Genomic DNA, 16,452 nt, shown 5'->3' with positions numbered 1-16,452 from the left:
ACTGTGACACCCTTAAATCACATTTGAACCGTAGTGGGTCCAGAACTCCATAATCATTACATCAGATGCAACTTCACAATATACAGGGGTGTTCTTATATATAAGGCAGGCTTATAGGCCTTGTCAAGGGACCACCACATCAACATAAAAGGCCGGCCCATTGGCTTTACCAAGAGGCCACTAAATTAATATAACAGTATTCACATGTTCACATCCATCATTAAAACCAATGAAATGTATAATTCCAATAAAATACATGAATTACCAAATACACTTAAATGTTTGCCAATGAACTTATTGATAAAGCATTCATATTCAAAAGGACCTCTAACACGTGCTAGAATCTCTCTTTATGCTTTCCAGCCATTATACTGCAGGCATAGCCCAAGAACAAACGTTTGAACTCTAGGAGTGCAAAACTTTTCCTGGGGTTTAGAATTCAATGAAGCAGCAAACTTTGTGTAAGTTTTCAAAAACATATTTATGGGGGACTGCTTCTCTCATTGTAGCATCCCTGCCCCTCCTTGAGGTGCCAGAAAGAACAAATCATTCATGAGTGGTTAAGCGGTGGGGCCTTGCCTTGTGGGCGAATCTTTCACTGTTTTTTAAAATATTGTGTGGGTGTTTTTGTCCCACTTGGGTCAGCCATAACTTGAGGGGTCCTTGAGAGCCTGTGGAAGAGGGCACCAAGCCCCCGTGGTGACAGCTAGCTCTCCTACTGTGCTGTAATGTGGCTCCATACATTGTCTATGAACTATGCTGTTGACATAATTAAATTTTTGTTGCTTATTAATTTCTATCTTTATTTTGCAAGGCACTTTCACTTTTGTGAACCATGAAGGTGAAAGTGTTGTTCAAGCTTGTGCATTGTCCTTTAATTGTGATAATGAAAACTCACACCCAGTTTTTTTGCAATGTGTGTGTGTTTTTTTTCATTTATTTATTTGGCTATGGCACTCTCTGAATGTATTAATCATTACAGTGCTTAAAGTTCCATTTCGAGCCCTGGTAGTGATAGAAACTGTAGAAAATAAACTGTGCTCATCGAGATACTAATTACCTTCTTTTCTTGACCCATTTTGACAGTGGTCTCCAAAAGAATGACAGGGGTTGCAAGGGACACGTCTGTGCTGTACTTTTTAGGATCCTCGATGCAGTAATTTTCTTCTGCCCAGATGATTATTTCATCAGCTCTGACTGACTCAATATGTTCTCCTACACAGGAGTATGAGACTCTGACAAATGACTCTTTTCAACAACAGCACCCAGATCTTACCATGCGTACCCTTAGATGTTGATTGTTCAATAATTAGCATTTATCTCACAGTCAACCTCAAAGGCAGTAACTACATGGCATGGGCTGCTGCAGGTCATGCAGTGCAGGTTCTGATGCACATGCACACAGGAGGCACATGTTGTGCCCCCTGTGTGCATCCACATGGCTTTTGGCACCAGGCGGACCTGTAGGGCCCTCTTTGTTTCCTCACTTCCACACTTTTCATGGCTGTCGCAAGCACCGCTATGAAAAGTGTGGCGATGAGGAAACACGTAATATGCTTGCCCCACCACACATATTGGTGCCCTTGGACTGCCCCATAACTGCCAGGGAATGGCGGTTCCCTGTCATTTGCAGTGGTCTCAGGGTAGCCTGACCACCCTAGTCATAATACGGCAGTCGGGAGACCTACACCGTGAGCCTAGCAGTCCATGGACCACCAGACTCATATTAAGACTCTTACAGCCTGATTCATGTACGGGCCGTTTTGCGTGGCCCTAATAGCGAATCATAGCGACTCGCTATTGAGGACACGCAAAACGGTATTCATGTAGGAATTGCTAAATAAATAGCGATTCCTACATGTTCTCTATTTGCGAGTAGAAAATTGCTACTCGCAAAAAAAGGAATAACTCCCCATTCATTCCTATGGGCCAAAAGGCCCATAGGAATGAATGGGGAGTATCCCTTATTTGCGAGTAGCAATTTACTACTCGCAAATGAGATAGCGATTTTAAGGGTGCCAGGGGTGTCCAAAGGACACCCTGTAGCACCCCTAAAATGCACATTTGAACAGGTGTTGCGCACACACATGTCCAAAGGACATGTGTGTGTGCAACATGCAACTTAGAAAAATGCTTTTAAAAGCATTTTTCTAAGTTTTTGCTATTTACCGAGAGGTCTGACCTCTTGGTAAATAGCGGCCCAAATTTGCTAAATCGCAATTTTTGAAAGTGTCATGAATAGCATTTAAGGAATCTCTAATAGACATTCCTTAAATGCTAATCCTCGCATATTAGCTAATTCTTCATTAGCGATTTTTGCATTTGGGATTGTGAATCCCAAATGCCAAAATTGCACTCGCAAAAGGCAAGATTCTGAGAATCTTGCCCTTTGCGAGTGCAATTTAGCTTCATGAATCAGGCTGTTAGTGCAGTGTTTGGTTTGGTGCTACTCAGTGACGCCAACTTGGTTATCTTCCCCAATAACACTGATCCTGACTCTAAAGGTATACAATGGCATGTCCATGGATGGGGCTCCTAGCTGCCAAGACAGAAACTGCTTGGATGATATGAGAAATTGATAGACATTGAGGAAATTGCAGAAAGGCTTAAATTAGTACATGCATCTAGAAAAAAAAATGTCCCTTGCTAAAGAGTGCCCTATGAAGGATTACAACATTTGGACCGATTGAAATGCAATAGGGAATAAAGTTGGCCCTGTGTAACCCTAATCCATTGATATCAGAACATGAGTAGCCTCTTTATGGAGGTTGATACTGAGAAACATGAGTAATGTACTCATCACTGTCATATATGGAAAGCATGATTTCTTATTTGTGATTTTCAGTGACAATACTGTTGGGTACTGAAGGTGGTGCACAGTTTTGATTCTGCTGTCAAATCAATTAAAATGTTTTATTAAAAAAACAGTCATGATTTAATAATTCCCAAAGAGTCTATCTCACAAGAAATATATTGATAAATCATATGGAGAAGAAAAACGAGATTTTTAAAAACAATAGTTGATATGATAATTCAGGCGCATCATGGGACCTATTCACAAAATTAAAACGTTCACAAATGGTGAACAAATGTACTTTTCCTATGCTTGTCAGAAATTCACAAAGAGAATCCAGGCAGGCATAAACCCTCTCAAGGAACCTGAGAACTCCACCGTGAGTGTGCATTTTCTGAATCCAAACATTATTTTCAAGGGATGGGCACATGGGTGTTCCTGGGCATTCTAAACTTGTTTTGGCTTGTAACAAAGTTTGTGAACTCCCAGAAACTAGCAGGTCTACGTGTAATCACAAGCTCCTATCATTCCTGTTTCCAGTCTGAAAAGGATTTGTTTTTGCTCCGGCCACGTGTTGGTGTAAATCCCTTTCCAAGGTGGGAAGAAGAATGCACCATCACCAGATTTGATGGGGGTGCAAATGAACAGAGTTGTCCAAGGGGAAACATGTTTTCATGGCAGATAAATAAAGAAACAAATCATTTGTATTTGCACAAAAGGATCCATTTTCTCACTGTGGAGATCTCTGCCATGGAGAGCTGCGTGCAGTGGAAATGAAGGGCAGACTTGAAAATCATGTGATTTCCTAAGGAATCTGTATAAAAATCTGTGCCAGGAACAACTGCGTGCAAACTCCAAGAAGTAGTAAAACTACACTTATATGTAGATTTAAAAATCTGAGTGCAGTCTTACTATTTGTTCTCGAGCAGTAGCCCCAACAGATTCCTTATGAAATACGGTGCAGGCTTAAATTGTTCTTTGTTACTGATTTTTTTCAATTTATGTTCATTTTTGTGGGACACTATCACTTGTGCGATGCAGAAAGGTGAAGACTTTGATCAAACTGATATCTTTTCATGTTATTGCAATAATGAAACAAGGCAATTTATAAGAGTGCCCATTGTAATGCTGAATTTATTTTCACAGAACCTAGAGTCCCAGTTCCATTGGATGCTGTTGAGAGTAAACAATGCTCATAAAGCTACTGGTTAACTTCTTTTTTTGAATGATTTTGCCAGGGATCCTAAATGCAGTTCCAGAGGTCGCATGGGCCAAGTCCATGTTGGTTGGAGGTCCCTGGTGCAGTATTCCTGTGTTGCCCTGATCTGTTTTTTTAACATCTCAGACTGCCCCAACATGTTCTCCTGCACAGGAATACTGGACTCTGATGAAAGACTCTTTCCAGTAACAGCACATAGATCTTCTCACCAGTAACCTTAAATGTTAATTGTGCAATTACTGCCATTTATTTCACAATCAAATCCCTTCAGGAAGTTCCAAGGTTACATACAGTAGACAAACAGTGATTCTGTCTCTGATGAATGGAGGAAATAATGAAGAAAACTGGTTTGCCTGGGAGTGTCTATAATGCTGCAGGTTGTGCAAGGGATGGTTTTACACATCTTTGGCTGGTGTCCCATCTTTGTTCACCAGCATCAACGCTCCCTCCTTCCCTTCCTGTGTCATCCTATAAATCCCAGTCACAGGTGAAGCAGTGATTCAGATATTGCTGCATATCCCATGATGAAGACTCCAGGTGCCATCCTGCTCCTTGCCGCCCTCATTGGGTCCTTCGAGGCGCTTCCAGTGGAGAGAGAGAACCATCCTGCAGGTGAGTGAACAGGGATCAGTCCTTCAGCCTCTGACCTCACTATTCGTCTGAGTGATCAAGATTGTGTCTTTTTCTGGAGGGCTGCTTTGCACCACCGCGGTGATCCCTGGTGGCACGTGCTGCTGGATACTATTGTAGCTGAATTACTCCTGCGTGTTATGCTGGGAACTAGTGTGTAGAGTAACATGGTGGGACATGATATTGTGTACAAGGTTATCACCAGCTGTGACACATCTGTGCTGTGCTGCATGCATGCATAGTGCTCCTTCTAACCTGTAGTGGTGAACATTGTGCTTGTGAAACTAATGCACCATCACAATATTAGGCACCCGGAGGCTGGACAAAGTTCAGTCCCCTCTTTCCTCTTAGACATGTACAAACACTGATCAAGTCCATGTTTAGACTGTGAGTGTGACCCTGTAGTTGTTGCTGCATGTCTATTCACTGTCTTCTCAGACCCACTGCAAGGTGTAGAGGAAGGTGCTATCTCTGAGTGTAACCCTGTAGTTATTGCTGCAGGCCCATTCACTGTCTCCTCTGATGCAATCTTTGGTGTGGAGGAAGGGGCCAGCTCTGAGTGTGACCCTGTAGTTATTGTTGCAGGCCCATTCACTGTCTCCTCTGATGCACTCCTTGGTGCGGGGAAGGTGCCAGCTCTGAGTTTGGTACTGTAGGTATTGTTCTATGCCCACTCACTGTCTTCTCAGATCCACTGCTATGTGTGAAGGAACGTACTGCAGCATTCAACATTGCTCAAATCTGAAGCCTGATGCCTCTGCATGAAATGACTTTTACATAAGGCATTTGCACACTGGTGTAGACCCTAGCTTCCGTTCAGAGACACCATATACAGATCATAAAGGAGTGGTCTTTCTCCTGTCCTTACCAGGCTAGAAACCACTGAATTAAAAAACACAAACCAAACAAAAAGCATATTTTGTTATTGCAGAGCTGGAAAGTGAGATAAAGAAGGGTGCTATGAAGGCAAAATTAAAGGCACCATATTCTGCAAAGGGTGGAGTCAGGATTTAGAAACAAAATTAAGGTTAATCCTATTCAGTGTTACAAAATTCTAATAGAAAAATATAGGTGATTTAAACCCTTTGGTGGCCAACCTGAAACCAGTCTAAGGGTCCCCGTGGTGGATGGAAGGGAATATGTGCAAACCCAGCTGCATAAGAAGATCAGATCGCACTATATAAATCCAGCATCTAATGTGAACCATGAAAGAATGTTACTGAGAAGGAATTGAGAATCCAGTAAATACAGGGCAGAGAGGGGAGAGTGGCAGAAAGAAGGAAGAAAGAATGAAAAGCGTTGGAGTTAAGAATGGCAGAGGGAAAAGCAATGTAAAGAACTATGATACATTGATTAAGCAGTAACATAGAATAGAATGAAGAGTGGTGGAGTGAAGGAGGTGTACTGGGAAGAGTGTAAAGTGAAGAGCACTGGAGTGAAAAACTGTAAAATGAGAAGTATTAGAGAAGAGCTGTAGACTGCAGAGAGGAAGAGTGATGAGTCTTAGAGCACATGGTGTGGGAGAGAAAATGCAAAAATAGTAGGACAGAGAAGAGAGGATGACAGGACATTCAGGGAAAGGGGATACAATGTGAGACACCTTAATATGACTTACAAGAGGCAGTATTTTGGTAAAGCTGAATCTCCGTGCAGTTCCTCAGAAGATGGTGGATTCTTTTTCAATCCCCTTAATTCCAAAGGAGTCAAACCATCTATAAGGATAATTCAGTGCAAAGATCTGTGAGCAAAGCAGGTGCAAAACGTCCTGGCACGTGCCCCTGGATAAATCTCATGTGCAAGCAGCCTCTGCCGCCTCCACAGTGCCAGAGTGACAGTGAGTGCCTGAAGACTCAGAAGTGCTGCAACTGCTGCGGGGAAAATGTTTGACTGCTGTTAGAGGTGAAGTATCTTCAGCAACCTACCTTCTTGAGAGTCAGGAGTCAATTACCAAGCTCTATTGCTTCCCTAGGTAGCATAACACAACACACATAGTATAACTTAACATTACATAACTTAGCCTAACATGGCATGCATAGCATAACAGAACATTACATTTTCATGTGCCACACAAAGTCTGATTACTTTCTCCTGATGTTCTTATCTATTTCTTGGTATCTAATCGTGTCACTAAACCCAAGTGCACTTAAATGTGATTTAAAAAGCACTTCAAAATGTTTGCGTATTACTCTACTTATTCACCACATTTTCATTGGTTTAAGGAACAAAATCATTCTATTCTTTATTATCTCCTTTTTTTTCAAATGGATTTTTCTTATTATTAAACAGGAAGTAACAATAGATGGCAGATAATATCTCTACCCGTCCGTACTGTAGCTACTGAGTTCTTGTATAATGGTATGAAATGGAAGGACATTTAAAAAGCGCATGGCTACCCGGGAGCGTCCCAGTGCTAAGAACCGACACGGGAGGGGGCAGAAAGCTACGGAAACAGGTTAGTGTTCAGTTGTTTACGGAAGGCCAGCTGATTGGGAATAACGCGGAGGTGTAGTGGCAGGGAGTTCCAGAGTTTGGCGGCATTGTAGGAAAAGAGCCGTCCACTGCTTCTGGCCTTCTTGATCCTGGGGACCTCGGACAGTCACAATTCGTCTGACCGAAGTTTCCTATTTGCTTTGTAGGGGTGGATCATGGCTGAAGTAATGGGGGGACCTCCCCCTTGCATTGATTTCTGTGTTATGCACAAGGCCTTGAATCTGATGCATTCCTGCACTGGCAGCCAATGGCGGGAGCGTAGTGCTGGTTTTGCAGAATGTCTGTTAGAGGTTCCCGTCAGAAGTCTGGCTGCGCTGTTTTGAACCAACTGTAATTTGGAAACTACTGAGGAGAGGGAGCCCAGATATAGTGCATCACCGTAGTCCAGCCTAGAGAGCATAAGGGATTAGACCAGTACCTTTTTTGTTAAGGGGTGTAGGAGAGGGAGGACTTTGCGGGCCATTCTGAGCAGGCCGAAGCAGATCGCTGCTGTCTTCCTGGCTGGTGTCCTGAAGTTCAGGTCCTGGTCCAACCAGATGCCCAGGCTCTTGATCTCCGTCTTAGGAGCTGGAGGTGGACCCATGCCGGCTAGCCACATGGAACTGAACTTAAAACTGAGGGGGTTACCCAGTATCATGATCTCAGTTTTTCCGCCATTAAGCTGGGACGAGTTCATCCAGTTCGAAATGTCTTCTAGACAAGTATGAAGATCATTGGTTTTATGATCCGCTTGGTTGAGTGCGAACACAAATTGCGTATCATTGGCATAGGTCACCATACGGATTCCAGAGAGAGCTACGATGCCTGCCAAAGTGACCATATATACATTGAAAAGGGTTGGACTCAGCGATGAGCCCTGAGGGACCCCGCTCGTCAGAGGGGTGGGTTCAGATAAAGTGTTCTCCTCAAAAACCTGAAAGGTTCTACCCTCCAGAAAGGAGCGCAGCCATTGGAGTACAGTGCCTGTTACTCCTATACTCCTCGCAGACTGTGAGAATGCCCACTTCAACAAAGAATTTACGCCACTCCTATCATTTACAAGCATTCTCATCTATCTTCCCCCTGGAGAGATAGGATCCTTCACAAATCATTGATGGAGGCAGCGGCCAACCTGGCAAGCTCAGCGGCTAATTTCACTCTCTTTGATGACACACAAAGTGCAAATGCAGTTGAGCTGGCAAGAGACCTTATGGCTCTCTAATTGTCCACAACAAATCCTGCATGCCACTCACGTGAAAGGTCACCTTCTTGACCCTGTGTTCTCTAGTCTAGAGGACCTTAAAGGGACCTCTCCTGGTCCCCTCAGATAACTAAACCACTATTCAATCAACATGGACCCGAGGCCGCTCATGGGCCAAGCTCCCTTAGAGAAGTGGACCCAGGAACTGGAAAGTACCAAATCCGGACCAAATCCTTGCCCAGTCAAAGCCAACAAAGACTTCTCTAATTGGATAGAGGAGTCACTCGACTCGGTCCTCCCAAAGACTAGGATAAAAAGGACCGGCGGGTTTCACAATTAGCCCTGGTTCTCCTCCGAACTGTGCACCTTTAAACAACAATGCAAGATTAAAGAAATACAGTGGAGGAAAGAATTCCTTCCCTTAAAAAAGTTGGAATACAGGGCAGCTATCCGTGTTTAAAAAGCAGAAACAAAAAAGACCCAGGCCACTTATTACGAGGGCAAGATTTTATTTGCAGCCAATTCGCCTAGAGAAACTTTTCTTATTATTAAAAAACTATTGAAAGCCCTGCTCCACGAATAGCACCGGACCACTCCGGCCTACTGTGCAACAAACTGGCAAACTTTTGTACCACTAAGGCTCAATATATCTTGGAATTCCTGCCTCAGAAGGATGACGAAATTGAAACTCAGACTAATCCTGACCTTCAACACCCTGAACACATTCTAGAGACCTTCCCTCCCCAGCCCCAGGAAATTCTTCTTTACTTGTCCTCTGTCAAGAGCGGATCACCAATAGATTCAGCACGCTTAACATCTTGAAACAGGTAGCTGCAACAATAGCCCCTAACTTGACGGACCTGATCAACGCATCACTATTCACAGGAATGCTCCATACTAACTGGAAAAGGGCCATGGTTAAAGCCCTACTTAAGAAACCTAACCTAGACCCGGCAGCCCTGGGCAACTACCGCCCTATCTCTATACTGCCTGGAATAGGTAAAGTGGCAGAGAAATACGTTAATCAAATCCTCTCAGGATTCCTCGAAACCCACAACCTGCTCCACTCCTCTCAAACAGGGTTCTGACTGTGTCAGAGCACCGAAACGGTCGTATTTGCAGTGGTGGAGGAAAGCAGAAAAATTCTAGACTCAGGAGGGTCCACAGCCATCATTCTCCTTAACCTAGGCGAAACATTTGATACGGTGAACCATAAGATCCTAATACACCGTCTGAGGAATATAGGAGTAACAGGCACTGTACTCCTATCACAAAACAGTAGTTCTGACCCAAACTCCATACGTCACTGTACCTCTGGAAATAGGACCAAGACAAAGAATCAAAGGGCGTCTTGATGTCCAACAAGAGCACTGCTGCTGTAGTAGGCTCCAAACCTTGCTCTTGTATAATTATGAAACAGTCTGCAAAGATTGAGGAACGTGTTCCTTCCAGAATACAGTCATTTAGGTCTGGTTGGAGCAACAAGAGTGGCCTATAAGAGCAGACCACCAAATGGTCCTTCCCGCTTTTGGGGAGCACCACTATGAGCGGCTTCCTCATTGATGATGAAAGAGTACCAGCTGTCTTGGCTGCTCGGAATAGAGTCAATAGTTGTGGGACTAGAGTGCTCTATATGTCATGTAGGACTCCACAGAAATTCCTTCTGTTACCAGAGTTTTGTTGTGTGCCATTTGAACTAGGACCAGGCAAACCTCCGCAATCTTCAAAGGAGCAACCAGTTTCTTGTGGGAAATAGGGTCCAGATGGGGGACCAGCAGAGTTGCCAAGTTTACTAAAAACGCCCAGGTTCGTCCAACCTAGCATCCTCTTGGCAAAGGGCCTCGAAATATTCAAATAAGTCCCCATTAAAGGACAACTGTGACATGAATATGTCACAAGTTGGTGAGCGGATGGCCTTCAATTTAGTTAGCTTGTTCTCAGAGAGTAGCAACTACACTAGGACCTACACCACATGCTGCCAAGCTTTGTATTCCTTATATTCTAGTCGACTACGGACGCCAAACCCACTTCTCCCTCCAGCAATGACAGCCAGCCACCCTATCATCCCCTCCTGGACCCCAGTCACCACCGAAGAAACTGTATCGACCATGAAAGGCTTTCACTCAGGAGCCCCAATGTATCCCTGCTGTCCGCACATCTTCAACAGAGCCGCCGCCGCCATTGCTCCTGAGCTACGACACACCATCAACACAACTTTCGAGGCCGGTACATTCCTCAATGACTGGAAATGCACAGAAATCAAGCACCAACTCATGAAGCCCTCAGCAGACTCGACAGACCTCAAGAACTAGAGACCCATCTCTCTCCTCCCTTACGCTGCCAAAGTCACGGAAAAGATCGCCAATGCTCAACTAATGAAATTCATCAAAGAGAAATCCATCCTCGACCACTCCCAATACAGATTCTGCAGAAACCACAGTACTGAGACCGCCCTACTCGCCGCAACAGAAGACATTGTCACCTTCCTCGACCAAGGCCACACTGCGGCCCTGATCCTACTTAACCTTTCTACAGCCTTCAACACCATCTCCCACCACACTCCCACCGCCAGAGTCCATGACGCCGGCATTCAGGGAACTGCCCTTGACTGGATCTGCTCCTTCCTCAACGGCAGAACCCAAAGAGTCAGGCTGCGCCCCTTTCTCTCTGAACCCATAGAGATCAATTGCAGAGTATCCCAAGGATCGTTGCTCAGCCCCACGCTCTTCACCATCTACATGGCCCCCCTCGCTGCCATCGTCAGACAGCATGGACTCATCGTAGTATCCTATGCTGACGACACCCAGGTCATCCTCTCACTCACTAAGGACCCCCTCACTACCAGACTCAGCTTCCAGGAAGGAACGAAGGACATTGCATCCTAGATGAGCAGCAGCTGTCCGAAGCTTAACTCAGAGAAAACAGAAGTCATTGTCCTCGGACCCTCCCTCTCTGCATGGACAACACCTGGTGGACCACCACCGTTGGCAGCCCCTTACCCCCATGACCATGCCCGAAACCTTAGCATCATTCTCAGCTTGTCCCTCACCATGACCCGACGGATCAACTCGGTCACCTCTACCTGCTTCAACACCCTCTGCATCCTTCGCAAGACCTTCAAATCGATCCCCACCAACTCAAGAAAGACCGTTACCCACACACTAATAACCAGCAGACTGTACTACGGAAATATCCTCTATGGTGGGATCAACAAATCCCTGCTCCGCAAGCTCCAGACCATACAGAACACCGCAGCCAGGCTCATCCTCGGCATCCCTCAACACGTAAACATCACCTAGCACCTACAAAACCTCCACTGGCTCCCCGTCGAGAAGAGAGTAACCTTCAAGAAACTCACCCACACCTACAATGCCTCCAAAACAACGGACCCCAATATCTCAACAAAAGAATTTCCTTCTACGCACCCAAGAGAAACCTCCGATCAGCCGCCCTCGCCGTATTTCCATGCATCCGCAGAGCCAGAACAAGTGGAAGAGCCCTCTCATACATCACGGCAAAGACCTGGAATGAGCTCCCGATCAACATCAGACGTGCCCCTACTCTGCACATCTTCAGGAAGATGCTCAAGACCTGGCTCTTTGACTGACTGGAGCTGCACCCCTCCCCCCCCCCAGCACCTTGAGACCCACACAGGTCAGTAGCGCGCTTCACAATTCCCTGATTGATTGATTGATTTATATATTGATTGACTCAATCTGTCTGTCACAGCCCTACTCCATATTAGCTTCCATTACTACACAGTTGCACTCACCACTGTGAAGCCATGAATCAGTCACACATTCCAAAGAAAATGCACTTTTTAGTTTGTTCATTGCCTTTGCTCTCTTGGGTGTTTATGCATCAAATTTGGCACTTGCTTACCATAAGATCCGAAATGTCAAATTTCAACTCTCTGGAGGTGAAAAAAGAAATGTATTCCCATGAGGCACAGGGTCAGACTGATTTGCATATGGCCATGTCTGAACTGGGGTGGCAGAGTGGGCTAAAGAACGGTGATGGATTAAACCCAGATCAGTTGACTGGGGGTGAGTGCTTGTATTGTCAACGCTCCGTACATCATTTCCTTTGGTTTTTCTTTGTTCGCCATAAGTTGGCAGGGTATGCTCAGACGTGAGTCCCTTGCTCACTCTGCCACTGGATTCAAGCAAGCCGGGCTGAAGACGGCTGAAATGCCAGAAACCGGTCCTCGGTAGCTTGTTTCCGGTCCAGGGAAGGCATGGCTTGGCAGTTCGGGCTGGACTGTTCCCATGAGGCACAGGGTCAGACTGATTTGCATATAGCCATGTCTGAACTGGGGTGGCAGAGTGGGCTAAAGAAGGGTGATGGATTAAACCCAGATCAGTTGACTGGGGGTGAGTGCTTGTATTGTCAATGCTCCGTCCATCATTTCCTTTGGTTTTTCCCAATGTAGCTCCCATGGGAAGCTACAGCAAAAACCGCTGAAGAGATTTATGCAATGAAAGTAGAAATGTTCTCAGAAAGTGTGCTTTTGTTAATTTCTGTATATCTTTTTAGTTGGTTTTCAAACATTGGCATTTAATAAATGTATCAGTGGGCTTCAAAGCAAATCTATGTTGGCCAATTATAGTCATGATTTAGAAAAATCATAATTTCAAATTTGAACTTTTTGACAACTGTAATTGGCCTATAAAGGGTATCAAATATTTTCCCTTGATTAATTTCAATTAGAGAGTTCTTGATTTTCTGCAATTTCCAAATGTACTTACATTCACTTCTTTTTCATGCCGCTGTATTTTGCCATTTCATACATTTTGAAAATAGTGGTCTCAGAATAAACATATAATCATTGTTTATTCAAGGTTGTCATACACGAAAGAATTGCACTTCATTTCAACACATTCAATCACACAGTGTCTACCTCTTGATAAACCATCTCAATTTTATTAAGGCAGTGTTGTCCTAAATTGAGACTCCTGAGAATGGTAATGCCTTCTTGGAAAACCCTTAACTGCTGTAATTTGCCTGCAGTCCAATCAAGGGCCAAGTCAGAGGCGAGGGGGCATAATGATGTGACAGCAATAAATAGCTGTCACATGTGTGTAATAAGGCTATTAGCACTGGTCCCTGCAAACTCACCAAATACTGGTAAACCAGCAGGCCAACTCAGCACCACAGACAGAAGTTGGGAGCTGGCTAGCCAATCAGAATGCTTCCATTATGGGCTGTAGATACTTGTACAGGGCAGCAAAGACACCATCATATGCTACCGGCTCCCATCACACCCCCACACCCCCCCGGTGTATTGTGGGACCTGAGAGCTCTTGGGGAGCAGGGCCTGCCTCTTACCATAATTCAAGACAGGTTGGTAAAAAATACCAGCTCCATCCCCTCACTGTTTTCAGAAGCAGCCGATGACACGCTGCTCTCCTGGCTCCTCCCTTTGTTATTGCTGACCGAAAAGCCCAATCGCCCAAAAAAGGAGAAATCATTTTTCAGTTTTTTTCTGTCAGATATCAGGTATGGGCCGTTGAATCGCCATTACCAGAGTAGATTTCGAGGTCTCCACCCGCTGAAAATGTGTCACTTTAAATCTTCAGTGGAGGAAGTCATGACAATTTAAATATGTGTAAAGAAAGTGAACCAGTGGCATTCAATCCATTGTATTACTCAGAATGGGGCTAGAGTTTTATTTAAATGCTTTTAATTAGGCAATATGTGAACAATGTTTGCTCAATTACATAGAATTACGTTGACTGGCCTGGATCCTGTGGAATTGTGTTTCCTTCTGCAGAAGGACATGCGCTGTAAGCTTCTAGGTTAGTGATTTTAATGGATTGTATCTTTAAATTATGAGAGAGCACATGTTCAGTATCTGTTTTCCTGAGTTGCACCAGCATCTAGTTGAGAGCAAGCTGACTGACCCCAGGAAGCTTGCTGAGGAGGCAGGCCTCTGGGCTAACACCAGAGTGTCCAAGAAGGTATCTGGAAGTGACCCCAAGAAGGCTGTTTTAGGTTCCCCTCAGCAGAGGGAGGGGGAGGTTAGAAGTTACCCAGACAAGTCCCAGAGTATGGCGAAGGTAAGAGACCCGAAGTACCATCTGAGAAACAAGGGGGTTGTTCTAGTGGTTGGTAGCCCACGGTGCCCTATTTTCAATCATGCTGCTTTGAAGGCTCCCAAATAGGACAAACACAGAAACCACCCACTGGTAGGACCTCTACAGGAATGGCCAATATTGTAGGTCAAATCCCATATTATGATTCCAAGGGGGATCAACTCAGAGGGTGAATTGGTGCTCCCTGAGGGTGGGAGTTGTCCCTTGCCCCAGGCGAAAGGGAGTGGGGTCCCAGTCACTGCTCTGAGGGATACCGGGCTAGCCAGACTTTGGTTGCTGAAAAACGAGTCTCCCTACAGCACTACACTGGTCAGATGTGTAGGGATGCTCAGGCGCATTGTTCAGAACTTCTTCAGCCTTAAGACTCTGATATCCCTGGAATGGGGTGGGGAGGCGACCCAGCGGAGGGTCATTGTTAGTCCCCAGATGCCCATACACTGCATTCTGGGGTATGAGTTGCCTCCGGTGTCAGGAGAAAGGGGAGGGGCGGCGCCAAGCGTGACCTGATGGTTACGTTTTCTGGGAGCACCACTCCCAAACGTAAGGTCCAGGATCCCAGATGGAGGGGCGGGGTGAGGGAGGACTCATCTCTGCCTCCTGTATAGCCTCTGGGTACAGACCCTGGGTTGAGTGCCCAGTGTCAGAATACCATCCCTGAACTGGTGGGAGGTAGAGTGGAAGTAGGGTTCCAGACACATGGGGTTGCGGATCCCCATTTCTAGGCACCACAGAGTTCAGAGAAACCTCAAGAGCCAATAGGGAACTCCTTGCCAGGCCCAAGGCTGGAGAAGAAGCTTACCCAATAACCCTGCTTAAGTCCTCCCATTAGCAGTGCATGGTCTGGAGCCTGGCTCTTGGCATTGACAGCTCTCAGTGGCCTCTGCTGGTCACTCTTCTTGTGGACAAAGTTTTCCCAAGTTTGGAGACAGGAGTCAGGCCCAAGTAGTGGAACAGGCTGCATCACTTTGTTGGCCATGGTGGTACTGTCTCCCACCTGGGATGTGTCTGTGAGTAAATTCAATATAGCTGATGCACAGATGGGAGTCCACATGTGAGGAAAAGTATTCAACAAGGGTCAGTTCAGTGGCCTCAGTGAGTATAGAAAGAAGGATCCAACCGAGTTCAGAAAGGCATAGAACTGGCAAGTAGACCTGTAGTAGTGGGCAATTGTCCACATTCTATTGCCCTAAGCAGGGAAATTCATCAGTGTATTGGTTAGTCTACCCTGGCTTTAGGCTAGCGGGGCTGGGGGAGTGCTGGAAAATGGCCCGCTCTGAAGGATCACCGGAAACCGTTTGCTGGCTTTAGGACTATGAGGACTTTATTACCCAGTGCTAAAGTACATGGGCCCTCTCCTCTAAAAATGGTGATATTGGTTAATCCCCAATTATTTAATTTACCTATAAGTCCCTAGTAAAGTACACTACATGAGCCCAGGGACTGAAAATTAAGGGCTACTTGTGGGCCTGCAGCACTGATTGTGCCACCCACATAAGTAACCCCTCAACCATGTCTCAGGTCTGGCACTGCAGAGCCTGTGTGAGCACTTTTACACTGCCATATTAACCTATTGCCAGGCCCAAACCATCCCCTTGTATACCTATAAGGCACCCCATAGGTAGGCCCTGTATAACCTATAGGGCATAGTGCAATTTATTTAACAATAGGACATAAGTGTTACATGTCTTGATAGTGAAAAACTGCCAATTTCATTTTTCACTATGGCAAGGCCTGTCTCTCCAATAGGATAGCACTGAGATTTCCTTGTTACATCTTTTAAGTGTAATTCCCAAGTATGATGAAATAGACTTTTTAAGTTTGGTGTCACTAGACTCAAAATGTAAAATCATAACTTCTGGTTAAGCTGGATTTTAAATTACAGTTTTAGAAAATGCCACTTTTGGAAAGTCAGCATTTACTTAATTCAGTATTTTGTGCCTGCTGCCTGTATCTGTTCAGTCCAAGTTCGGTGGCAGCTACGCTTTGTCTATTCCCTCCATACAGCCACGCGAAGGGCTCTTAGGTGTGACTGCTGGATCTTCCT

The 16,452-nt window shown here is 45.2% G+C and overlaps 1 long non-coding RNA gene across 1 annotated transcript in view; it reads left to right on the top strand.

Moving 5' to 3' along the window:
* Positions 1-4,493: 4,493 nt before the first annotated feature.
* LOC144764002 (uncharacterized) overlaps positions 4,494-16,452 on the top strand; it is a 47,217-nt gene continuing 35,258 nt past the window's right edge. The window contains exon 1 of the long non-coding RNA XR_013596293.1: positions 4,494-4,625. This is a non-coding gene — a long non-coding RNA (uncharacterized LOC144764002). The remainder of the gene's footprint in view (positions 4,626-16,452) is intronic.

Source organism: Lissotriton helveticus, chromosome 6, assembly GCF_964261635.1.
Source record: "Lissotriton helveticus chromosome 6, aLisHel1.1, whole genome shotgun sequence".
NCBI classification, from domain to species: domain Eukaryota; kingdom Metazoa; phylum Chordata; class Amphibia; order Caudata; family Salamandridae; genus Lissotriton; species Lissotriton helveticus.
This window is presented reverse-complemented; position numbering and strand designations above follow the sequence as displayed.